Below are 27,297 nucleotides of genomic sequence, written 5' to 3' on the forward strand. Positions count from 1 at the left end.
AGGATCCAGTCAAGTTGACAATCTCTTTGTTCCTCATAGATAACACTCTATATCCCATCTCCATGTCTTTGTGCTGGCTGTTTCCCACGACTGGAATGGGATTACTCCTCATGTCTATCATTTAAAATTGATTTTTTCCTTCAAGACTATTTGAGGGGCCTCTTCTATATAGGGCCTTTCTTGATCAGGATTATCTTCTGCTTTGCATGTATTTTGTATATATGCATGTCTTCTCCCCTTAAAATGTAAACTCCTGGAGGGCAGGCCCTATTTCACTCTGGTCTTTGTATCCCCCAGCTTCTAACATTTGCTGGCACCTGGCAGGTCTTTAATAAATGTTTGTTGATTGATTGATCAGGAAGTAGGATCTAAAGAAAAGGTCAACCCTGACGATATTAGCTAGCTGGAATGATTCTTGTATTTGTTTCAAAAAGTTTGGCACCTAGAGCTGAAAATCTCCTCCTGGGGAGATGAAAGGATTTGCAGCCTAGACTGAAGGGAACAAGACAGGAAGATCTGAAAGGTTTTCATTTGTTTGTTTTGCTGGTGCCAGGCAAGGGGTTCTTTCTTTTCTAAAAACTGTATCAGGAAAAAGCCCGTAAGCTTTCAACTTAAAGAGCATGGCAGTGCCTGTTCTTCTCTTAAGGAAAAGAGCACCAAAGATTTCTGCAGAGCCAGGATGGTAGCAGCCATAGAACAGAAGCAAGCACCATACAATTGAGTAGTCTCTATTAGTCAGGACCTACTAAAGAACAACTTCCTGCAGAACAGTGAATCCAGCCAAACAGCACTCACCTGAGGCTATGACGCCATGGGGTGAGGTGGTGGCGGGCAGCAGGCCCAGGTGCAGGGAGCATGAAGACGTCACTAGAAGGCATTAGTGTCTCCACAACACTGGAGGCATAGTTACCCTTTCAAACATGTTCCAGGGGGAAACTCTGAAAGTTGAGGAATGCCACCAGGCACCACTGGGCTATGTTTCAGGTAGTTCTGGTTCCCCATCAGTAAGGTGTCATTGTGCACATCTTCATGTTATTGTTGGTTTTGTGTCATTTTTTTTTCATTCATGTCCAACTCTTTGTAACCCAATTTGGGAGAGATACTGAAGTGTTTTGCCATTTCCTTTTCCAGCTCATTTTACAGATGAGGAAACTGAGGCAAACAGGGTTAAGTGATTTCCTCAGGGTCACATAGCTAGTAAGCATCTGAGGCCAGATTTGAACTCAGGAAGATGAGTCTTCCTGTCTCCAGACACAGTACTCTATCCATAGTGCCACCTAGCCATCCCTATGTCTTTACTATACTGATTTAACATGTTGGACTTTTCATTTGTTTCAGTATGAGGCAGGGGATTGGTCTAGATGTTCCTGAGATTCCTTCTAGCTCCATATCAGTCCATGGAATGGAACGCAAGACACATAATGCACGAAACAGTAGTTTCCAAGAGTATCAGGGTCTCTATAATAAAAATTCTCTAGGTTAATTAAGAGAAAGGCTAACCCTAATTAGGGAAATTTCTATTTTATATAATATTTTAAAGGAAATGTAATTTGCTTATAGTAAAAGCCATTTTACTTGGTTTTAGAAAATAATATTTGTGATTTCTTCCAGGGGTATGTGGTCTAGTAACTGGGACTGCTGTCACTGAAATTCAAAGGTAATGTCACTAGTTTGAAAGAGGCTTTATAAAACTATAAAGTTTAAGCTGCTTCTGTTGACCAAAATTAAATCGAATAAAAATGAAAAATAAACTCTCCAATATTTCTCTTATGTATAAAGGAAGAAGTCCCTAAGTATTAGGGAAAATGACAGGTAATTCAAAATTAAAGTTTGAATATGAATAATAAGTTGCTTCAGGATTACTGTTGACAAAATAAACTTAAAGGCAAAATCCATTTTTTCCCTTAGATCAAAATTACAGCTTCTGTAGCATGAGAGCACAGAAGTAGAATGTAAAAGGCTTTAAGAGTTCTTGAGGGGCAGCTAGGTGACACAGTGGATACAGGACCTGAGTTCAAATTTGGCCTCGAACACATAAACATTTACTAGTGTGACCCTGGGCAAGTCACTTAACCCCATTGCCTAGCCCAAAAAAAAAAAAAAGAGTTCTTGAGAACTGATAAATAGCTTTAAAGTTTGCCAATTTACCTTCCCCTGGGTATCTCTTGCTCAATACAGAAGAGATACCTACCTGGGGGTGAAATACCTTAGCTACCTACCACCTGTGTGACCTTGACCAATCATTTAACCTCTCTAGGCTTCATCCATAAAATGAAGGAATTAGATTAGATGGTCTCTAACGTTCCTTCCAAGCCCTAAAACAATTATCTTATGATCCCATTACACCTTGTGGAAGTCAGGGTCTAATCTCCCTGTTCCTACCGAAGTGATTTAGAAACAATTAAATTTTTTTTTTCTATCACTGCCTTACCCTGTCCCTTTATCCTAACTACTTTCCAATAGACCCATAGCATAAACATATGACCCACAAGTAGGCACTGTGTGAAGGCACAGGGCATACAATGAGAAAAATGAAACTGTTCCTGCCCTCAAGGAGCTTACATTTGATCAGGGAAAATAACATGTATGTGGAGATAACTGGAAACAAAACATACACAAAGTAAATCCAGAAATTTAGCAGTGAAGGTCTTAGCAGCTAAGGGATCAGGAAAGGCTTTCACCTTTAAGCTAAACTCTGCCGGAAACTGGGGGTTCTAAGAAGCAGGAAGAAGAAGGGAATTCATTCCAGGCATGGGGGATAACCTATGTGAGGGACAACAAACAGGTCAGGCTGCCTGGCACATAGAGTACATTGTAGGGAGGAGTACAACACAGAAGCCTGGAAAGGCAGGCTGGATCCAGACTGGGAAAGAGCTTTAACTGCCAAAGAGAAATGCCTGTATTTGATCCTAGAGACAATTGGGGGCCACCAGAGCTTTTTGAGCAAAGTAGTAACATAGTCAGACTTGTGCTTTAGGACTATCATTTAGGGCAACAACAAAATAATCACAAATAAATGCTGCAAAAGTATAAAGAAGTTGGTCTCAAAGAAGAGGTATGAGAAAACAACTCTCCCCATTTTTTTTTTTTTTTTGCAGAGGTAGGGGTCTACAGGTGTGGAAGAGTGCAAATATCAAATTTTTCCAACATACTGGTTAGTTTTACTGGGCTTTTTTCTCATCCTCCTTTATAAAAAAACATTCTTTATTTGCCAATGTGACAGAGTTTTGCTGAGAAATCTTAGTGATCATGGGACATGCAAATTAATTCATCAATAGAAAGCTACCTCATACCTAGTTATGGCAAGACTTAGGTAGGGACCCTGTAAAGATAAGCTCCTGAAATCATTCCTTGGTGAGTTCATTAAACTCCCTGATGAGCAAGCAGATACTAATGGACACTTGCTTCAGTGATCAAAAGAGATAGCTTGCCTGTCATACAAAAATTGCCAGGACCCAGGTATTCCGCTCAGACATTTTAAGTGAAGATTTTATGTACTGTACTCAACAACTAGTTCAAATAATGAAAAAGGATTGAATCCAGAAGCAACAACTTTTTTATCCAGTATTGGAGCTAAGCATCCTCCTTAGGTGCAGGTACTCCCCAAGAACATAACAACATTGGAAGGCAGCTGGGACTGTCTTTGATTCCGGCCTAAGTTTAGACTCAGGATGGCAGGACTATAATTCTAATGAGTATTATGATTAGCCCATTCCTTCAACCAGCACAAGTATAGGAGTACAGAGGTCAGTAGGTCACAGAAGAGCTAGGATTATCCAATCAGGGACCAGACTAACTTATGATGGCTTACATGAAACTGGATAAATGTCTACACAAGGGGCCTTATGATAATCCTCATGTATGCCTCTAGAATTCATACCTTCCACATAATTAGAGGTAGCTAAGCTGTGCAGTGGATAGAACACTGGTCTTAAGAGAAATCCTTTTTATTTCTCTTGCTTTTAGCCTCTTATGGTCCATGGAGTGTAGTGTAAGTATAGCTAAGTCTAAGAATCACACTATAAACAACCAATCATGAAAATAGCACAGAAATGGCATCAAGAAACCCAGGTCACAGAGACACAAGTCTCTAAAAGGGGTTGACCCCAAGTTTCTGAGAAACATGCACTCTTCCAAGAAATACAACATGAAGGGGCTGAAGAAGATGTAGATGGACAACGCCAAAGCCATCAAGACTCAAGATGAGGCCATAAAGGCCCAGATCATCAAGGACTCCAAGGCCAAAGTCTTCCAGACCAAGATGCCCAAGGTCAATGCCCAGCACACCAGCCCCAAGAGAGCCACCAGGCTCCCAGGCCCTAGAGTCAGCATCAAATGCCCAGACCCCATGATCATGAAGCCTACTGATCCCACGACTGCCAAACCCATTGATCCCAAGACCACCAAGTCTGACATCAAGGTCACAAAGTCTAATCCTAAGGCCACTAAGTCCAATTCCAAGGCAGCCAAATCTGAAACCAAGGTTATCAAATTGGATCTCAAGGCCACCAAGTCTGATTCCCAGGCTCCCAAACCCAGTAATTCCAAGACTGATAAGCCTACTGACCCCAAGCCTGCTGAGTCCACTGACTCGAAGGTCACCAAACCCAAAGATGCTGGGGCTAAGGCTACTAGCCCCAAACCTTCAAATTAGATGCTTCAGGAAAAAAGAATTTGTTTAAACCCTAAACCACCATTTGTTTGTTTTTCCCCTCACCCAGGGTATGATTATTCAGTTAAGTACAAATTAAGGAAACGGTGAATAATAAGAAAAAAAGAAAATGAGAAAGGCCTAAACTTGAATCCAGCCTCAAACAAGAAGGCAATATTACTTGCCACTAGAGGGTGATAACTTCTAGACTTCCTGGTGCCAGCCAAAGACAACATTTTCTTGAGCAGAATACTTTTAAAATCTCCACATTGATGTATTTTTATTTACTAGCTGTGATCAGGCCAACTTATGATGGCCCATGCGAAACTGGGTAAAAGGCTGCTGGATAAATGGCCTCATGAGTACTCACAGAATACATGTAAGTCTGGACAAGTCATTTACCCACTCTCTGTTTCCTGGGTCTCATCTATAAAATAAAAGGGTTGTACTCAATGGCCTCTAAGGTCCCTTCTAGCTCCAAAACTGTGATCCTATGAATTATATTCATTCATCAAAGCATTGTTAATTACTATATATTTAAGTATGCTTATATTTTATTACTCTTTCCTTGTTATAAGTATATGCTTTTGTGCTAATATGAAACATGCAATATAGCTACACTGATCTGTTAACTATGCCTAGTTAGACTGTTAGCTACATGTACATAATTTTGCTATTTTTCATATTTTAAGATTTTTGAAGGCCTGCTGCTATTGTTGCTTTGAATTCCCACTGTAACATGCCCAACAAATGGTCATCTACCTTCTTCTCAGGTATCCCCAAGTAGGGGGAACCCACTACCTCTCAAGGAAGCCCATTCCACTTCTGGATACCTGTAATTGTTACGAAGATTTTCCTGCCTGGTTGATAATAGATAGAATGTCTATTGTATTTTCTTTTTTTTATTATTAATTTATTTTTTAGTTTTCAACAATCACTTCCATAAGCTTTTGAGCTTTAAATTTTTCTCCCCCTCCCTCCCTGACTCCCACACCAAGATGGCATGAAATCTGATATAGGCTTTATATTCCTATTAAACATATTTTCATATTAGTCATGTTGTAAGGAAGAATTAGAACCAATAGGAGGAACCACCAGAAAGAGGAAAGAAAACAGAAGGAAAAAAAAAGAGCAAATAGTATGCTTCGATCGGCATTCAAACTCCACAGTTCTTTCTCTGGATGTGGATAGCATTTTCCATCATGAGACCTTTGGAGATGTCTTAGATCCTTGCATTGCTGAGAAGAGCTAAGTCTATCAAAGTCAGTCATTGCACAATGTGGCTGTTACTGTATACAACGTTCTCCTGGTTCTGCTCACTTCACTCAGCATCAGTCCATACAAGTCTTTCCAGGTTTTTCTGAAGTCTGCCTGCTCATCATTTTTTATAGCACTACTATTCCATTATATTCCTATATTACAACTTGTTCAGCCATTCCCCAATTGATGGTCATCCCCTCAGTTTCCAATTGTTTGCTGCCACAGAAAGTTGCTGTAAATATTTTTGTACATGTGAGTCCTTTTCCCGTTTTTATGATCTCTTTGGGATACAGCCCTAGAAGTGGTATTGTTAGGTCAAAGGGTATGCACATTTTTATAGCCCTTTGGGCATCTATTGTATTTTGAAGCACTCAAAATAAACCTAAAACTTTTTGCCTTATTTGTCATTATGCCAGATTCTGAGGATAAAAAGGGATATGTACCATAAACTGTATTCTTAAAGATCTTACAATCTAATAGGGACCAAGATGTGTACACCAAGATGTGTACCAAGATGTGTAACTATGACTGACAGAGAAAAGAGATATCCAGGTTGTGCTATTAGAAATTTGAGGTGTGAAAATCCTCCCTTAGTGGAAGGAGTCAGGAAAGACTTCCTGCAGTAAACTGGGTCAGACCTTTTAGGAAAGGAGGGACTTTAACAGAGGGAAACAGGGGAGGAGACAATTCAAAGCATTTCCAAGGGAATGCCATGAGAGTAAGGAAAGGCAGAATGAAAAAAGGGAACAGAGAGTAGTCCAATTTGACTGACATATAGAATATATGAATTTAAAAATGTAAAATATAGCTGAAAAGGTAGATTTGAGACAAAATGTAAATGGCTTTGAATGCCATGATCAAGAATGGAGTATGGGAAATTACAAAAAGTTGGGATTATTTTATTTTATTTTATTAGGAAAAGAATTACATGATCAGAGTAATTATATTAGGGAAATAATGTAATCAACCTGGAAAGCTAGGCTGGAGCCAAGTTGTGAAGGTTTTAAAATACTAGAGAGATAAGTTTGTAGTGTATCTTAAGGGCAAACAAAAGCCAATGGAGCTTCTTACTCAGGGTAATGACATGCTTAAACCTGTCCTATAGAAATATCAGTTTGGCAGCTGTATGGAAGGTGGATTGGAAAACCAGCTGATAGGCTATTGCAATGGTCTAAGCAAAGGATGATAAGGGCGTGGGTTGTGGTAAAAGTGATGAGAATTTATAGGAGAGATGTTGAGAAATGGAATTGATGACACTTGGCAACTTATTAACTATGGCAGTGAATGTGAAGGGTCAAAGGTTATTAGGTTACAGATCTGAGTGACTGAAAGAAAAGTGGTTCCTCAACAGAAATAAGGAAGTTAGGAAGTGAAAGTTTAGGAAGAAAGATAATCATTGGAGTTCCATTTTAGAATGTTCCATTTGAGGCCTATTAGACATCCAAGAGGAAATGTCCAGCTGACAAGTATGGGGCATGGAGGCCACATGTAGCCCTCTAGGTCCTCAAGTGTGGCCCTTTAACTGAATCCAAACTTCACAGAACAAATCCCCTTAATAAAAAGATTTGTCCTGTAAAACTTGAACTCTGTCCAAAGGCCACACTCAAGGACCTAGAAGGTCACATGTGGCCTCAAGGCCGCAGGTCCCCCACCCCTGGTCTAGCACATAGTTGAATATGTGAGACTGGGGCTCTCAGGAGAGAGAGGAAGGCAAGTTAGGTAAATATGGGCGTCATCTTCATACAAGATAGTTGAATACATAGGAGCTGATGAGATTACTCAGAGACAGAGAAGGAATAGTCAGAGGACTAGGATGAAGAATGCAGTTTTGTGGAAGCCAGTGGAAGAGATGATAGCAAGTAGGAAGGTGAAAGACTGCAAATGTCAAGAAAGAAGAGGAAAGAAAAATGAACATCGGATTTAATGACAAGGAATTCAGTAGCAACCATCACAGAATACCAGATCAACTGGTTTCTAACTATAATTCTCCCATCTTGTATTTATAAAGTTTATATCTGATATAAGAAATATATCCCCATAAAATTTCATCTTATTAGTTTCAACTCAACATTCTAGACCACCAAGAAATTTTTGATGCATGACTCTTATCTAATGTGCTATTCATCCCAGCTTTGTGTCATATGTAAAATCAAATAAGTCATAAATCTAAATCTAATAATAATGCCAGCTATGCCTTGATTCAGGTCAGTGATAAAAATGTCAAACAACATAGGGCTAAGGAAAGATCTTGGGGATATTCTAGTAGAAATCACTCTCCAAGATGACATGGAACCATTAACGATTACTCTTCGGAACTAGTCATGCAATCAATGACAAATCCACCTAACTGTGCTATTATCTAGTTTACTTTTCTATATCTTATCCACAAGCATAGCATCAGACTTTATCAAATGCTTTGCTGAAATCAAAGTAAATATAACTATAGTATTCTTTGCCCTACTAGTCTAGTAATACTATTTAAAAAGGAAATAATATTGATCTGACATGACCCATTTGGGGCTGGATTTCTGTTTTCAATTTTTTTCTAGAATTCTACCAAGAATCGGAATTCAAGTTCAATGGTTAAAGGTTTCTTCCAGCTCTACATCTAATAATCCTTTCAAGACTCCATTATCTTCCTTTTCTCTAATCAGGCAATTTGCCTTCCAGTACTATGATGCTTCTCTCTTTCTTTTAAAATTTTAAGTGAATTTTTAATAGCTCAGAAATTATGTCTCCTAATTCATTACCCTGGTATGTAGTTCATCTGAGTTCATCTGGTTTAACAAAGGCAGCTAACTAGTCTCATTACTGCCTTATTTACCTTAGATTTCAACTCCCTATTAGTCATTTTTGCTCTTCCTTTCCAGTTCAAAGATCATTCTCCTTATCAGAGAAAACAGAAGAAGAATAAGATTTGAGTAGTTCTGCCTTCTCACTATCATCTAGTATCACTATTCTACCAATTCCAAGGAGTAGCCTTATCCTTTCTTGGAACCCTTCCTTTTTTCCCCCAACATAGGTTGGAAAAAATCCTTTTTATATTCCTCCACAAAAATACTACTCTAATGCTTTGTCACTGTATGAAAGTGACACTGGGTTCTCAAGGTTATGCCAGCAGGCATAAAATTTAATGGGAGATACCATGCTTTAAAAGTTTTGAGTACTGGTCCTGGCAACAGATTATGCTGTTTGCTTTCCAAAAACCAAGAACTTTTATTTTGCTTTATATCTCCAACATTTAGCACAGTGCCTGGGCACACAGTTAGCAAGAAGCAAGCTTATTGATTTTCTGATTGACCTGTCTAGCTAAGTTATTAAGCATGAAGAGGTTCAACATCACCACTGAACCTGACTGTAAGTGATGAATTATTTGGTCATGGCAACATATGAAACAAATTAAAATAAAAAATGGCCCTCAGTCCTTTATCCTTCCGCAGTGATAGCATCACAAAGAGAGCAGAGAGTCATAAGAATCATGCAGTTTTTAGACTGTCTATAAACATCAACATAACTCTTGGTACTTTAAATATGAGTCCCTTGTCCAACGATCAATGAGTTATAATTCTGGTACAGTACTTGATATAGTACTGGAAAAATTGAATCTTATTAACATAGACATTCTCACTATAAATGAAATTGAAAGATACAAATAAGCCGCAGCTACATGGAAGGAAGTCTTACAGAAACATAACAGTTGGAAACTATGGGTTTTATTCTCATGTTTAAAGTCAGTAAGAAACATTTATTTCATGGACAACTGTTCTCACATGGAACTACTCTGAGCATATGCAAAAAGACCACCATGATAGTAAATGAAGCTTATATGCCAAAGTTAGTTGCAGAGGGGAGCTAGATGGCACAGTGGATAGAGCATAAGACCTGGAGTCAGGAGGACCTGAGCTCAAATCCAGCTTCAGACACATAACACTCACTAGCTGTGTGACTCTGGGCAAGTCACTTAACCTCAATTGTCTCATATAAAAACAAACAAACAAACAAAAAAACAACAAAGTTAGTTGCAGAGCCTGGGGATGTAGAGAAATTGTATGGAAAAACATGACAGGATACTCCAAATTAAATTAATACTTCAATATTTCATGACTTCAATTCATAGCAGGGCACAGGGCAAGATTGTGAAAAATATGTTAGAAATCATGGCTCAAGATCTAGAAACAAAAGAGACCAAAGGCTTATGAAGTATACAAAAACCTGCATGCATATTACAATAACTTTTTTCATAAAAATAGTAAGAATGTATTTGACAACATATAAGATGAAATTGATTATACCCTGGGCAGGACAAACTGGTTCCTCTGCAGGAGTCATTTCTAAATCATCTGGATTTTTACATTAAAACCATAAACTTGTTAGAACAAAGGTCAAAATTAGCACCAAATTAGAATAACAAAAACAAAAAGAAGATATGACATGTAATAAAATTACTTTTACTTGGCCTATTCAAACAAACTATTGATGTAGAAAAATGGGAAAGGGATAAAAGAACTGATATTAACATGAATATTCACCATTAACTATAGAAATGTAACTGATGAAAAGCAATTGCCACAACTGGGAGGCCAAAAGAGTCTAGAAATCATCTAATCCAACACAATCTCTTTGCCAAGCAGACAGGGCATGGGCAACATCAGTTTACAATATAAACTCATTTGTAAAATTGTGAAGAAGAAATTAAAAGATCAAGAGCAATATCACCTAATAAAAGGACAAGAGGCAATGGAAAAAATATGAGTTTAGAAAGCCTGGCATTAGATTCAATTAAACCAGATCATTCAAGGAGCACTTAAGATGAAACAGGAAAGAGGCCAATAGAAAAAAATAAAAATATCTGTCGAGGTTTATACAAAGTATTTTCTCCACAACATTGTACTCTAATATTACCGTCCCTGAGGTGTTACGTAAATTTTTTGTTTGTTTGTTTGTTTGTTTGTTTTTAGGCAGTTGGGGTTAAGTGACTTGCCCAGGGTCACACAGCTAGTAAGTGTCAAGTGTTTGATCTGAGGCCAGATTTCAACTCAGGTCCTCCTGACTTCAGGGCTGGTGCTCTATCCACTGCGCCACCTAGCTGCCCCTGTGTTACATAAATTTGTCTGGCAATCCTCTGATTATTAATATCAGATCGATCATAAAACAGAGAGACATATATTTGCCAAAAGGGTGCCATCATCATGTAGGGCATCTTACAAAGTCCAGATGAGAGAGGGTTTCCCTATAAATGATTAGGTCTTCCAAATGCCCCTGTTTGCAGATGACACTGTGGCTAATTGCATCAAGGCCTGAAATATTGAAGAGCCTCCTAAATGAGATCCATAATCACTCAAAAGTTTGGCCTAACTATCCACACGGAAAACAAACAAAAAACTCCCAAGTGCATAAAGAATGCTTATTTTTGTCCAGATTATGAAATGGCTGTATGGACAACCCATAAAGGTTGGCCATCTGTACATATAACTTGCACAGACACTGTAGCTAAGCAATGAATTGAATAGGAAGAGAACAGGTTGCACTGTTTCAGGTTGAAGCTTAGGGTCATTAAAAGTTCTGGATAATGTATCCACAGTAACCGAGTCCACTCTTCCTAGTCAATTCTAAGTCTGCCCATACTGTCTGTCTGAGTTCTGTGTATTGACAGACCAGCTCTATGGGCTCTCCATCCAGCTGCTTATCATGGAGAGTTGCCTGGGACACTGAGAAGTGAAGTGACTGGCCACTGTCACAGAGCCAGTGACAGGCAAGACCTGAACTCCTTGACTCCAAAATTAAGTCTATATACACGATGCCACACTGCCCTCCTTCAATGTTTTAAAATATTTAGTCACCTGCCATTCTTCTCCAAACTGTTTCTCCCCTAAATGCCTTGTCCATGTCTCATATCAGTTGGACAACAAACATTTATTGAGTGCTTATTATGTGCCAGGAAGTGTGCTAAGTCCTAAGGATACAAAGAAAGGCAAAAATGCCATAAAACATATGAGAACTAAGTATAATTATATATATAGATATATATGTTTGTATATATACATACATATACACACACATACACACACACACATATATGGAGGGGGGGAGAGAGAGAGAGAGAGAGAGAGAGTCATGGCTGCAATCTACTTGCTGGCAATTCTTCCAGCCACAATTTGGTTTTGGACATACAGTATATCTGTATTATATAAATTAAGAATTAAGAGATAATATCTATACTATATGAATGAGTATAATATCTATACTACACAAATTAAGAAAGGAAACACACTACCAAACTTCTTTTATGAGATATGGTCCTAAAATAGGGAAGGATAAAGCAGAGAGAGAGCCAAAGACTAATCTCATTAATGATAATCCATTTTTAAAAAAATTTAAATACTGACAAAAAAACCTGTAGGAATCTATTAAAAAAAGTATTGACTGTGATCAAGTTGGATTTTAACTGAAGATATGAAGATGGTTCAACAGTAAGAAAACAATGAACATAACCATATTAAAAACAAAAACATCAAAAATACATATCAATAGATATAGAAAAAAACTTTAAATGAAAATGCAACTCATTTACACTAAAAAAAACTACAAAATGTAGGCATAGAAAAATTTTTTAATATGATAAAGCATATTTAGCTAAGAGACAGCATGGTATAGTGGATAGAAAGCTGACCTCAGAGCCGAGAAGACAGGTTCAAATCCTGTTACTTATCCACATGGCTGTATAACCCCAGGCAAGTCATATAACTTCTTGGTGCTACAGATGACTCCTTAATACAGAAGTTTTAAATTATTTTGTTTCACAGACCCCTTTGGAAGAATGGTAAATCCAATTTGTACTCTATTTTCCAATTCCAATCAAAGCTAATATTCCTCCTTATTACAACAAACATTCAAAGCTATTATCATATATAATAGAAAAACACTAGTAATTTTTCTAATAAAGAAAAAAGCAATGATATCCCACTTGTCTCCACTATTATTTGAGATAGTACTAGAAATACTATCTTGTAATAAGACAAGATAAACAAATTAAAGGCATAAACATAATCAAAGATAAGAGAAAACTATATCTAATTGTTGATGATGATCTATATAAAAACCTCAGACAATCTACAAAGAAATTAATGATAAAATTAATAGAGTGAAGACAGCTGGTAATTCAATAAATAGAATGCTGGGCCTGGAATCAGGAAGACCTGAGTTCAAATATGGTTTCAAAAACTAACTGGCCAAAGCTGACTGGGTTTCCACATTGAGTCTGGCATCACTACCTTGAACCCCCAGGAATGGGAGCCTATTGGGCTGCTTAAAGAATGGTGAACAGTCCAGCAGGTTGAAAATGGAGCAAATAAAAGGTTCTGCACCAATTAGGTGTGCCTGTAAGTGGCTGCTGCATTTCCAGTCTAGGCTCAGAAAGGGAAAGAGAAAGGGAAAGGGAAAAAGAAGAGAGAAGGCAAGGTTAAGGAAAACTGCCCCAGAAGTCTAAGGCCATAGAGTAGAGTGAAAATAGAAAGAATCCACTGGTTAACTTTGAAAAAAATTCCCACATTGAACATACACATAAAATTATAGACAAAAGTCGAAGTTTTTAGCTCTAAGGAAAAAAATAATATTGCAATCAGCCAGGAAGAGTGATCCCAATTATTATGGAACCACAATCAAGAGGACTTAAGGCTTAGTTGCAACTACTGTAAAAGAAAGAAAAATCTTAGAATGTGATATACAAATAGGTAAAAGAAAAAGATATATAATTATGAACAATTCATCCTGCAAAGAAAAGTCTTAGAATATGATATACCAACAGGCAAAAGAAAAAGACTTATAATTATGAACACTTTATCCTGTTTAATTCTACGGGGGGAAATGGAACTTTAATAGAATAGAGGATTTTCAAACATCACTATCGATAAAACCAGAGTTTGGTAGAATCTCTGAAACAAAAGGAGGGAAGTGACACAGGTAATAAAATGATAAATAAGAAAGAAGTTAAAAATTAAATAGAATTTTAGAAAAGTTAGATATCCTAGATGTCTCATGACTACTGAATGGGAATCATAAAGAGTATACATATTTCTCAGCTTTGCAAGTTACGTTTACAAAAACTGGCTACATAATAGAACATAAAGGATTCAGAAATGTATGCAGAAAATAAGATTAAACACAAATTAGAAAAGAAAGGGGGAAAGAAAAATCAAAATATTTCTTCCTACATCTCCTACAGAACATAAAATAGTTTAATAAAAATGGAAGACAAGAAATCATAACTTTGTTAATATTAGGTAAATATCTTCAAATCCTATGTATCTAGCTTAATTTCCAATATATTCATCTGGAGAAGCTGAACATGTTCTCTTCTATTATCTGTGAAAACTCATGGTGATATCAATCCCTCCATCTCTCAGTTTGTTTGTTTGTTTGTTTGTTTTTGCAGCTATCATGCCTGCACTGGATATACTCTTCTCCCTTGAGCAATCTGACCCCTTCATGAACCAGTTCAACTCCACATTGTCTTCCTATGTCCCTTGCCCCCTTACCTACCACAGATCTTGTCCTGCAAAGCTTCAGTCTTGGATTAATCCTACTATCCCCTGCCTTCACTCCCAAATCCTACTCTTCTTCCATATCATGATCTTCATTTCCTCAACCCCTCACTTCTTTTTTTTTCTCTTTCTCACTTCTTCCCTTGCATGAACTACACCCTCCTTTCTCCATATTGACCTCAACTCTACAAGGGCCTCATCTCCTGAGGTTCTTGCCCTCTTGTTATATTGCTGATTTTGACCTGTCAAACCTAAGCCTTGGAGCACTAAACCATCTGCTGTCTTTGCTCCTACACACATGCTGCTGAATAAAGCTAGGAAAAAAAAATCACAAAACCATGCTAATTGGGTCCACTACAAATTTATGTTACATAACCTCAACTGAGTACTCATTGCTGAAAGGCAATGAGTACTCCTTAATCCTTACACCTCCTTAATCCTTAATTAACTATCTCACTAACCACAGTGGTTCTTCCAAACCTTTTTATCCCTTCTCAAGCATCCCATGGCTCCCCTACCCACATTCTCTCAGCTGAGAATCTTATCTCATTTTACTGAAAAAATTAAGGCGATTTGCTGAGAGATCCTCTTTGCCCCTCCTTCTCTTCTCACAACACCTAGATGCTTTTTGACACTATATCCTCCTTCAGCCCTGTTTCACATAATAAGGTGGCCCTTCTCCTTGCCAAGGCAAATCCTTTCTATATACAAGTGATGTTGCTCCACTGTCTTCTCCAGAAGGTTGTTCCGTCTATCCTCCCCATTCTCTCATTTATCTTTAATCTCTCCTTATCTACTGACTGCTTCTTCATTGCCTACAAACATATCTATGCCTCCCCCATCCTCAAAAAAACCTCACTTGACCCTTTTATCCCCTATAGCTATCATTAATATCTCTCCTCCATCCTTGAAAAGGCTGTCTACAATATTTCCTTCTTCTCACTCTCTTCTTACATCTCTACAATTTTCTGAATTCATCGTTCAACTGAAGCTACTCTCTCTGAAGGTACTCATGATCTCTTAATTGCTAAATCTAATGACCTCTTTTTAGTCCTCAACATTCTTGATCTTTTTGTAACCTCTGACTCTGTCTATAAATCACCTTCTCCTTGGTACTCTCTACTCACCAAATTTTTTTGACACTGCTCTCTCTTAGTTCTACTCCTACCTGTCCAATCATTCCTTCTTAGTCCCCTTTGCTGGATCTTCAACCAGATCATGCCAGCTAAACTAGATCCTGTATGTATTCCCCAAAATAACTATAGTATGTATAACATATCTGGAAGTGTTCTTTTCCAGATATACTCAAGACTTAAACATAACTACAAAACACTACTTACAGAAATAAAGACCTAACTGGAGAGGGACAAATTGCTCATGGTTGGCTTATGCTAATAGAATAAAAATGATGATAGTACCTAAAATATTTTACAAATCTAATGTCATATCAAGCAAACTACTAAAAAAGTTTTTTTTTTTTATAAATCTAGACAAAATAATAACAAAACTCATCTGGAGGAACAAGAGATAAAGAATTGAAAGGGAAATAATGAAAAAAAAGTAGGAATGAAGGAGGTCTAATAGTACAAGATCTCAAACTATATTATAAAGCAATAATCATCAAAACTTATCAGTACTGGTTAGAAAACAGAAAAGTTGAATAATGGAACAGATCAGGTGTTCAAGATCCAGAAGTTAATGAATAGTGTTTTATAAACTTAAGGACACAAACTATGGGACTAAAGGACTCACTATTCAATATATACTGCCAGGAAAACTAGGAAACTGTCTGGCAGAAATTAGGATTAGACTTACATTTTATGCCATGTACTTGAGTACAAATGGATACATTACCAAAATATTTTAAAATTATATAAAAAATTAGGCAACAAAGGAAGAAAATACTTTTCATAAATAAAGCTGGGAGAAATTCTTATCTAAACAGAATAGAGTTTATTCTAAAAGATGAAATAGTTTCAATTACATAAAATTGAAAAGCTTTTTCACAAGCAAAATAAGGTAAGGGAAACAATCAGGGAACAAATCTTCATGTTATCAGGAAACAAATTGTATCCCTAAAAACATACATTAACACGACAGAAAAGGAGGGTATTAATGAAGCTTTTGAAAAATTAGTAAGTCAGCACATTTTTTTCAAAAAGCACAAAAGAAGAAATATTGAAAATTACAGGAAAAAAATAAACCAAAAGGACCAAAGAAGTGATAAGCAAAACTATAAGCTGGTTCTTAAAACAAACAAAAAACTAACAAAATCAATGATCTGTTAGCTAACTGATTTAAAAAGAGGGCAGAAAACCAAATCAACAAAATAGTAAATGAACAAAGGAATCAAAACAAAACCCAAAGAAATAAAAAGAATGATCAGAACCTACTTTGTAGTTACATGCTTACAAAACTAAGGACACAAAAGAAAGAAAGCAATCTTCAAAAATATGAAATACTCAAACTAAGAGAAAACCAAATAGAGATTTTAAATAGTCCAACTTTAGAAAAGGAAGTAAAGTTAAGTATAAAGGAACTATACTGAAAGGAAAGTAGAGAAACTTCCTGGTCCTTCTGGCTTCTATCAAAATATTAAAGAAAAATAAGTAACAATACTACACAAATTATTCTCAAAAACTAGGCATATGTCAGAATCCTTTTATGAGATAGTCATAAGAAAAGATAAAGCTAAGAACTATAAACCTATGTCACTAATATCAATTCTAAATTTTAAATAAAATCCTGACATACTACAGCAATTCATCCAAGAAACTAATTATTGTGACCAAGTTGGATTTATACTAGGCATGCAAGGACGATGGTTCAACATTTAAAAAAAACCATAATTAATTATATTAAAAACAAAAACTTCAAAACCACATGATTATCTTGACAGAGAAAAAGGCTGTAAAAAAGTACAATGCTCATTTGCAAAGAAAAAAAATTCCTACAAATTGTAGGCATAAAAGGACCATTTTTAATAACATGGAAAATATCTGTCTAAAACCAAAAATAAGTATCATATCATACACAACTGGGATACAACAGAAGCTTTCCCCAAAAAATAAGGGAGTAAAGTAAGGATATCTACTCTTCCCACTCTTAGTTTATAGAATTCTAGAAATTCTAGCAATAAGACAAGAGAAATTAAAAGTATAAAGCCAGACAATGAGAAACTATAATTATCCCTCTTGACCGATATGATGGTTTATATAGAAAATCTTAGAGAATCAGCAAATATACAAATTGAGACAATTGATAGTTTCAGCAAATTTGCAGGTTACAAAATACACCAACAAAAATTAACAGCATTTCTATATAATAATACATTTCTATATAATGACAAAATCAAAAATCAATAGCAAAAAGAGAAATTCTTTTCCAAAAAAACTACAAAATGCATACAAGATATTTGCATGGTTCAATTATAAAATGCTTCTTTAAAAAAATAAAGGAAAACTTAAATAGCTGGAAGAATATTCAGTGCTCATAGGTTGGCCTTGCCAGTAAATAAAAGTGACAATACAACTGAAGTTAACTTGCAGATTGAATTCTATACCAAATTATTGATGGAATACTTTATAGAAATCAACAAAATAATAACAAAATTCATCTGGAGAAACAAAAGATCCAGAATATCAAGGAAAATAATGAAAAAAGGTAGGAATAAAGGGGGAATAGGACTTGTAAACCTCAAACTATAAAGCAGCAATCATAAAACCATTTGGTATTGGTTTAAAAAAAAGAGATCAATGGAACAGACTAGACAAAGGAGAATCAGAAACAATGAAACTCAATAACCTAGTGTTTGATAAATCAGAAGACTTAAATCAATCAGGAAAAAATTCCCTATTTGATAAAAACTGCTAGGAAAGCTTAAAACAGCCTTGCAGAAATTAGGCGTAGACCAACATTTTATGTGATATTCCACAATAATTACAAAATGGATTCGTGTCATTAATATTAAAGATCCTACCATAAACAAAATAGAAAAGAAGCACATCATTTACCTTTTACAGCAATGAGTAGATAGGAAATGCATGTTTAACAAAACACAAGACAAAGGCAATTACAAAATATAGATATCTTGATTACAAGAAAATGAAAAGGCTTCTGCACAAACAAAATTAATGTATCTAGGATAACAAGGAAAGCAATCAAATGGGGGGGGGGAATCTTCATATCAAATTTCTCAAATACAGCCTGGCATCCAGGACACCATATATAGTCTATTGCAAATTATTTATCACATGAAAGAACGCTCTAAATCATGAAGAGAAATGCAAATCAAAAGATTTCACCTCATTAGATTTCACCTCACGTCCTTCAACTTGGCAAAGATGACAAAAGATTGGAATAGTTGATGTTGGAAGGGTAATGGTAAGACAAATATACTAGTGCATTCTTGATGGAGCTGTGAATCAGTATAACCATTCGGGAAATCAATTTGGAATTATAAAAGTTCATACCCTTTGACCCAATGATATCTCTATTGGTTTATGCCCTAAGAATATCATTAATAAGAAGTAAGCACATATACACCAAAATACTTATATCAATGCTTTTTGTGATGGCAAAGAAATGGAAACAAAATAGATGCCCCTCAGTTGAGGAATGGCCAAACCTAATCTGGTACATCAATGTAATGGAATATTACTGTACTATAAGAAATTATGAAGGAGACAGAGCCAAGATAGCAGAGAAAAGCCAGGAAGTTGCCAGAACTCTCCTCAGTTTCCCTCAGAAATAATGTTAAATCAAGACTCGAAATGGATTCTAGAGTGACAGAACCCACAAAAGCAGTAAAACAATTTTCCAGCTTAAGATAATGTAGAAAGACTTCAGGAAAGGTCTGTTTCACTTTGGTAAAAGGAGAGTGCAGCCCAGAGCAAATGGTATCCCGGCAAGCCAGTAGGAGGCTCTTAGCTACAGCACAGATCAGCAACCAAGGTCCCTCAGTCCTGGCTCAGCAGGCCAGTGGAACAACAGGCCAGGTGTGAGACCTACAGTGAGGAAGGCAAACTGACAGCTCCAGAAACCCGGTACAACAGGCATGACTAGGCCAGCAACCCCAGTTCAGTGGGCAAGCAGCAAGCCTCAGAGGTCCCAAAGCAGAAAGCCGGTGATCAGGCTCCTAGCCCCCACTGCAAGAAGCTTAGGACAGTGCCCCCTATGCCCCAGGAACAGAGCTCAATTTTAAAAGTCATAAAATAGGCTTTAAAATAAGCAAAAAAACCAAAACGAACAGAAAAGATACTACAGAAAGCTACTATGGCGACACAGAAGATCAAAACACTAAGTCAGAAGAGGACAACAATGTCAAAATATCTACATGTGAAACCCCAAAGGTGAAGAAGAATTGGTCTAAAGACAAAAAAGCCTTCTTGGAAGAGTTCAAAAAGGATTTTAAACATCAAATAAGAGAGATAAAAGAAAAGAAAGAGATATGCAAGAGAGAGTCAACAGCTTGGAAAAGGAAGGACAAAAATTGACTAAAGAAAACAATTCCTTAAAAAATACAATTGGCCAAATTAGAAAAAAAAAACCCACTGAAGAAAACAACTCCTTAAAATGTATAATAGGTCAAATGAAAAAAGAGGCACAAAAGCTAACTGAAGAATATAATGCCTTAAAAATTAGAATTGGGCAAGTGGAAACTAATGACTCTATGAGACATCAAGAATCAGTAAAAAAATAAAATAACATAAAATAAAAAGAATTGGGGCAGGTAGGTGGCACAGTGAATAGAGCACCAGACCTGGAGTCAGGAGGACCCAAGTTCAAACCCAGCCTCAGACACTTGACACTAGCTATGTGACCATAGACAAATCACTTAACCCCATTGCCTAGCCAAAAACAAACAAACAAACAAAGAATAAAATAAAATAAAAAGAATAAAAAAGTAAAATAAAATGTAAAATACCTCATTGGAAAAACAACTGACCTGGAAAATAGATCCAGGAGAGATAATTTAAGAATTGTTAGACTACTTGAAAGCCATGACCAAAAAAAAAGCGCTGACAGCATCTTTCAAGAAATTATCAAGGAAAACTATTCTGATCTCCTAGAACCAGAGGGTAAAATAGTAATTGAAAGAATCTACCAATTACCTCCTGAAAGAGATCCCAAAATGAAAACTCCAAGGAATATTGTAGCCAAATTCCAGAATTATCAGGCCAAGGAAAAAATACTGCAAGAAGCCAAAAAGAAACAATTCAAATATCAAGGAGCCACAGTCAGGATTACACAGGATATACCAGCTTTTACATTAAAGGATCAGAGGGCTTGGAATATGACATTCTGGAAAGGCAAAGTAGCTTGGATTACAACCAAGAATCAACAAAATTAAGCATAATCTTTCAGGGGAAGACATTCAATGAAATAGGAGACTTTCAAACTTTCCTGATGAAAAAACAAGAGCTGAACAGAAAATTCGATCTTCAATTATTAGACTCAAGAGAAGCATAAAAATGTAAACAGGAAAGAAAAAAACATGCTATTCAATAAAGTTAAACTATTTACATCCCTACATGGGAAGATGAAAATTGTAACTCTTGAGAACTGCGTCTCTATCATGGCAGTTAGGAGGAATATACATAGACAGAGGGTGTGGGTATAAGTTGACTTTGATGTGATAATATAAAAAAAAATTAAGGGGTTAAAAAAAAGGATTGTACCGGGAGAAGAGGGAAAGGGGAAACAGAATAGAGTAAATTGCATCATGTGAAGAGGTGCAAAAGACCTATTACAGTAGAGAGAAAAAAGGGAGGGGATGAGTATTGTTTGAACCTTACTCTCATTGCATTTGGTTCAAAGAGGGAATAACATACACACTCAGTTGGGTATAGAAATTTATCTTACCCTATAGGGAAATAGGAGGGGAAAGGGGAAATAAAATGGAAGGGGAGAGCTGAAGGGAGGGCAGAAATAGGAGGGGAAAGGGGAAAGAAAAGGGAGGGCAGATTGAGGGAGGTGGTGGTCAGAAGCAAAACACTGGTGAGGAGGAACAAAGTGAAGGGAAAGAGAAAAGTATAATGGGGGGGATAGGATGGAGGGAAATACACAGTAATAATAACTGTGAATGTGAATGGGACAAACTCTCCTATAAAATGGAAGTGAATAGCACAGTGGATTAAAAACCAGAATCCTACAATGTGTTGTTTACAAGAAATACATTTGAAGCAGAGAGATACACAGAGTAAAAGGTAAAAAAATGGAGGAAAATATATTGTGCTTCAGCTGAAATAAACAAGCAGGGGTAACAATCCTGATCTCAGACAAAGCAAAAGCAAAAATAGTAGATCTAATCAAAAGTTTCAAAGAAACAACATCTTGCTAAAAGGTACCATAGACAATGAATATCAACACTAAATATACATGCACCAAGTGGTATAGCATTCAAATTCTTAGAGAAGAAGTTAAGTGAGTTACAGGAAGAAACAGACAGCAAACTATACTAGTGGGGAACCTCAACCTCCCCCTCTCAGAACTGGATAAATGTAACCACAAAATAAACAAGAAAGAAGTTAAGGAGGTAAATAGAATTTTAGAAAAGTTAGATATGATAGACCTCTGGACAAAACTGAATGGAGATAGAAAGGAATATACCTTTTTCTCAGCAGTACATGGTACCCACACAAAAATTGACCATGTATTAGGACATAAAAACCTCAAAATCAAATGCAGAAAGACAAAAATATTAAATGCATCCTTTTCAGATCATGATACAATAAAAATTACATGTAATAAAAGGCCACAGAAAGATAAACTAAAAATAAATTGGAAACTAAATAATCTAATCCTAAAGAATAGGTCAAACAACAAATCAATAATTTCATCAAAGATTACAACAATGAGACAATGTACCAAAATTTATGCCAAAGCAGTTCTTAGAGGAAATTTTATATCTCTAAGTGCTTACATGAATAAAATAGAGAAAGAGGAGATGAATTGGGCACGTAACTAAAAAAAGCTAGGAAAAAAACAAATTAAAAATCCCCATTTAAGTACTAAAACATAAATTGTCCAGATTAACAGAAAGGAAATAAAACACTTAACCCCATTTTATTTTTTTAAATTAATTTTCAGTTTTCAACCTTCACTTCCATAAGATTTTGAGTTCCAAATTTTCTCCCCATCTCTCCCCTCTCCCCACCCCAAGATGACATGCATTTTGAATATCCCTTCTCCCAGTCTGCCCTCCCTTCTATCACCCCCCTTTCTCTTATCCCCTCCCCTTCTATTTTCCTGTAGGACAGGAGAGATTTCTATACCCCACTGCCTGTATATTTTATTTCCCAGTTGCATGTAAAAACAATTTTTAACATTCATTTTTAAAATCTTAAGTTCCAAACTATCTCCCTTCCTCCCTTCCCACCCACCCTCATTGAGAGGGCAACCAATTCAATATAGGTTATACATGTGTAGTCATGCAAAACACTTCCATAATAGTCATGTTGTGAAAGACTAACTATATTTCCCTCCATCGTATCCACCCCTCCCATTTATTCTATTCTCTCATTTGACCCTGTCCCTCCTCAAAAGTGTTTACTTCTGATTACTCCCTCCCCCATTCTGCCCTCCCTTCTACCATGTCTGCCTCTCTTATCTTCTTCCCCCCATTTCTCTGTAGAGTAAGATAGATTTCCATATCCAATTGAGTATGTATATTATTCCCTCCTTAAGTCAAATCTGATAAGAGTAAGATTCATTCATTCCCTCTCACCTTCCCCCACTTCCCCTCCACTGTAAAAGTTTTTTCTTGCCTCTTCTTTGTGAGATAATTTATCACATTCTACCTCTCCCTTTCTCCTTCTCATAGTACAATCCTCTTACTTTTATTTTTTAGATATTATCCCTTCATATTTAACTCACCTTGTGCCCTCTGTCTATACATATATATGTATGTATATATGTATATATGTGTATATAACCTCCAACTACCCTAATACTGAGAAAGGTCTCATGAGTTATAAATATCATCTTTCCATGTAGGAATGTAAACAATTCAACTTTAATAAGTCCCTTATGATTTCTCTTTCCTATTTACCTTTTCATGTTTCTCTTGAGTCCTATATTTGAAAGTCAAATTTTCTATTCAGCTCTAGTCTTTTCATCAAGAATGCTTGAAAGTCCTCTACTTAATTGAATATCCATTTTTTCCCTCTGAAGGATTATACTCAGTTTTGTTGGGTAGGTGATTCTTGGTTTTAATCCTAGCTCCTTTGACCTCTGGAATACCATATTCTAAGCCCTGGTCCCTTAATGTAGAAACTACTAAATCTTGTGTTATCCTAATTGCGTTTCCACAATACTTGAATTGGGGTTTTTTTTTTTGGCTGTTTGCAATATTTTTTCCTTGACCTGGGAACTCTGGAATTTAGCTATAATTTTCCTAGGATTTTTCCTTTTGGGATCTCTTTCAGGAGGTAATTGGTGGATTCTTTCAATTTCTATTTTACCCTCTGGTTCTAGAATATCAGGGCAGTTTTCCTTGATAATTTCTTGAAAGATGATGTCTAGGCTTTTTTTTTTTTTTTTGATCATGGCTTTCAGGTAATGCAATAATTTTTAAATTATCTCTCCTGGATCTATTTTCCAGGTCAGTTGTTTTTCCAATGAGATATTTCACATTGTCTTTTTTTTCATTTTTTTGGTTTTGTTCTATAATTTCTTGATTTCTCATAGAGTCATTAGCTTCCATTTTCTCCATTCTAATTTTTAAGGAATTATTTTCTTCAGTAAACTTTTGCACCTCCTTTTCCATTTGGCCAATTCTGCTTTTTAAGGCATTCTTCTCCTCATTGACTTTTTGGACTTCTCTTGCCATTTGGATTAGTCTGTTTTTAAGGTGTTATTTTCTTCAGTATTTTTTGGGGGGGGTCTCCTTTAACAAGCTGTTGACTCATTTTTCATGATTTTCTCGCATCACTATCATTTTTCTTACCAATTTTTCCTCTACTTCTCTTACTTGCTTTTCAAAATCTTTTTTGAGCTCTTCCATGGCCTGAGACCAATTCATATTTTTCTTGGAGGCTTTGGATGTAGGAGCTTTGACTTTTGTTATGTTCTTCTGGTTGTATGTTTTGATCTTCTTTGTCACCAAAGTAAGATTCTATAGTCTGAGTTTTTTCCTTTGTATTCTCATGTTCCTGGCCAATTACTTGACTTTTTAAACTATTTTTTAAGGTAGGGCTCTGCTTCCACTGTGGAGGGTGTACTGTCCCAAGCTTCAGGGGTTTTGTGCAGCTGTTTTCAGAGATACTACTAGAGACCTGTAAATTTTCAGTTCTTCCAAGGTGGTATGATCAAAGAAGAGGTGTTTACTCCTTTCCTGGCTTGTGCTCTGGTCTCTGAGTGACCACAAGCACTTTTTTCTGCCTTGGAACTGTGAGGAGGATTCCCTCTCCACCACATGCTCTACCATGCCACTGCTCCATCTCATCTCAGGACCACTGCTTAGGTCTGCAACCCAGATCCAAGCATGGGCAAGAGAATCCTGCCTCAGTGCCAACAAAGAAATCCCTGCAGTCCCCTTCTGATCAGCTGCTTGAATCCCCCCATCCCCCACCATCTGTGGGTCGAGAGCTCTGGAAGCAGCCGCCTTGGCCCCAGGGCTGTGCCATGGCTGGGGCAGGACTGTGCCCCTTTCTCACTCAGGTCTGACAGACCTTTCCCATTGACCTTCTAAGTTGTCTTTGGTATTTATGGGTTGAGAAGGCTGGAAACCACCACAGCTGCCAGTGATTCAGTTCCCTGAGGCCTGCTCCAGGTTCGCTAAGGTCCTGTCTTTGCCTATGTGGCCCACACTGAACTGCGCTTCTCTGCAACTGACCTTTCCCATCAACTATCCAGGATATCTTGGGCTGGAAATTTCTTTCACCTTGTCTTTTGTGGGTTCTGCTACTCTAGAATTTATTTAGAGTGATTTTTTAACAGGTATTTGGAGGGGTTTGGGGGAAAGCTCAAGCAAGTCACTGCTTTTACTCTGCCATCTTGGCTCTGCCACTTTAACCCCATTTTAGAAGAAGAAATTAAACAAGCCATCAATAAACTCCCTAAGAAAAAATCTTCAGAGGGGCAGTTAGGTGGCACAGAGGATAGAGCACTGGCCCTGGAGTCAGGAGGACCTGAGTTCAAATCTGGTCTCAGACACTTGACACTTACTAGCTCTGTGTGACTCTGGGCAAGTCACTAAACCCCATTGCCTAGCCAAAAGAAAAGAAAAGACAAGAAAAGAAGAAAAGAAAAAAAGAAAGAAAGAAAAAGAGAAAAAAAAATGTTCAGGGCCAGAGGGATTTACAAGTGAATTCTACCAAACATTTAGAGAACAATTAATTCTAATACTATATAAACTATTTGGGAAAATGGGCAAAGAAGGAATCCAACCAAATTCCTTTTATAACACAAATATGGTGCTGATACCTAAACCAGGAAGAACCAAAACAAAGAAAGAAAATTATAGACCAATTTCCCTAATGAATATTAATGCCAAAAATTTAAATAAAATATTAGCAAAGAGATTAAAGCAATTTATCACCAGGTGGGATTTATGAATGCAGGGATGGCTCAATATTAGGAAAAAGATCAGCATAATTGACCATATCAATAACAAAACTAATGAAATCATATGATTATCTCGATGCAGAAAAAGCTTTTGACAAAATATAGCACCCATTTCTACTAAAAACCCTAGAGAGCATAGGAATAAATGCAGTTTTCCTTAAAATAATAAGTAGTACCTATCTAAAACCATCAGTAAACATTTTCTGTAATGGGGATAAGCTAGAAGCTTTCTCAATATGAGCAGGGGTGAAACCAGGATGCCCATTATCACCACTGCTATTCAATATTGTACTAGAAATGTTAGCTTTAACAATAAGAAAAGAAAAAGAAATTGAAGGAATTAGAATAGGCAATGAGGAAACAAAACTACCACTCTTTGCAGATGGTATAATGGTATACTTAAAGAATCCTGGAGAATCAAGTAAAAAACTACTTGAAATAATTAACAATTTTAGCAAAGTTGCAGGATATAAAATAAACCCACATAAATCATCAGCATTTCTATATATTACCAACAGAGCCCAGTAACAAGAGATAGAAAGAAAAATTCCATTTAAAATAACTGCAGAAGGGGCAGCTAGGTGGCACAGTGGATAGAGCACTGGCCCTGGATTCAGGAGGACCTGAGTTTAAATCCGGCCTCAGACACATAACACTTACTAGCTGTGTGACCCTGGGCAAGTCACTTAACCCCACTGCCTAACCAAAATAAATAAATAAAATAAAATAAAATAAAAAATATAATAAAATAAAATAAAAAAACTGCAGACAACATAAAATATTTGAGAGTCTACCTGCCAAGACAAACCCAGGAATTATATGAACACAATTACAAAATACTTTTCACACAAATAAAGACAGAGCTAAACAATTGGAAAAATATCAACTGCTTGTGGGTAGGCTGAGCTAATATAATAAAAATGATAATTCTACCTAAATTAATTTACTTATTCAGTACCATAACAATCAAACTACCAAAAATTTACTTTATAGAGCTAGAAAAAAATAACAAAAGGTCAAGAATATCAAGAGAATTAATGAAAAAAACGTAAAAGAAGGTAGCCTCGCCATACCAGATCTATACCAGATCTAAAACTATGTTATAAAGTGGCAACAATCAAAACTATTTGGCACTGGCTAAGAAATAGTGGTGGATCAGTGGAATGGGTTAAGTATGCAAGACACAGTAGTCAATGACTATAGTAATCTATTATTTGATAAACTCAAAGACCCCCAGCTTCTGGGATAATAACCCACTCTTTGAAAAAAACTGCTGGG

General features: G+C 36.5%; 1 protein-coding gene and 1 pseudogene across 1 annotated transcript in view; one reads left to right on the forward strand and one right to left on the reverse strand.

Moving 5' to 3' along the window:
* CPEB3 (cytoplasmic polyadenylation element binding protein 3) overlaps positions 1 to 27,297 on the reverse strand; it is a 229,460-nt gene that overhangs the window by 191,379 nt on the left and 10,784 nt on the right. The gene's annotated exons all lie outside the window — the stretch shown is intronic.
* LOC114026194 lies at positions 804 to 4,654 on the forward strand (annotated as a pseudogene).

The sequence above is a fragment of the Vombatus ursinus genome, unplaced genomic scaffold, assembly GCF_900497805.2.
Source record: "Vombatus ursinus unplaced genomic scaffold, bare-nosed wombat genome assembly UNPS02014833.1, whole genome shotgun sequence".
NCBI lineage: Eukaryota > Metazoa > Chordata > Mammalia > Diprotodontia > Vombatidae > Vombatus > Vombatus ursinus.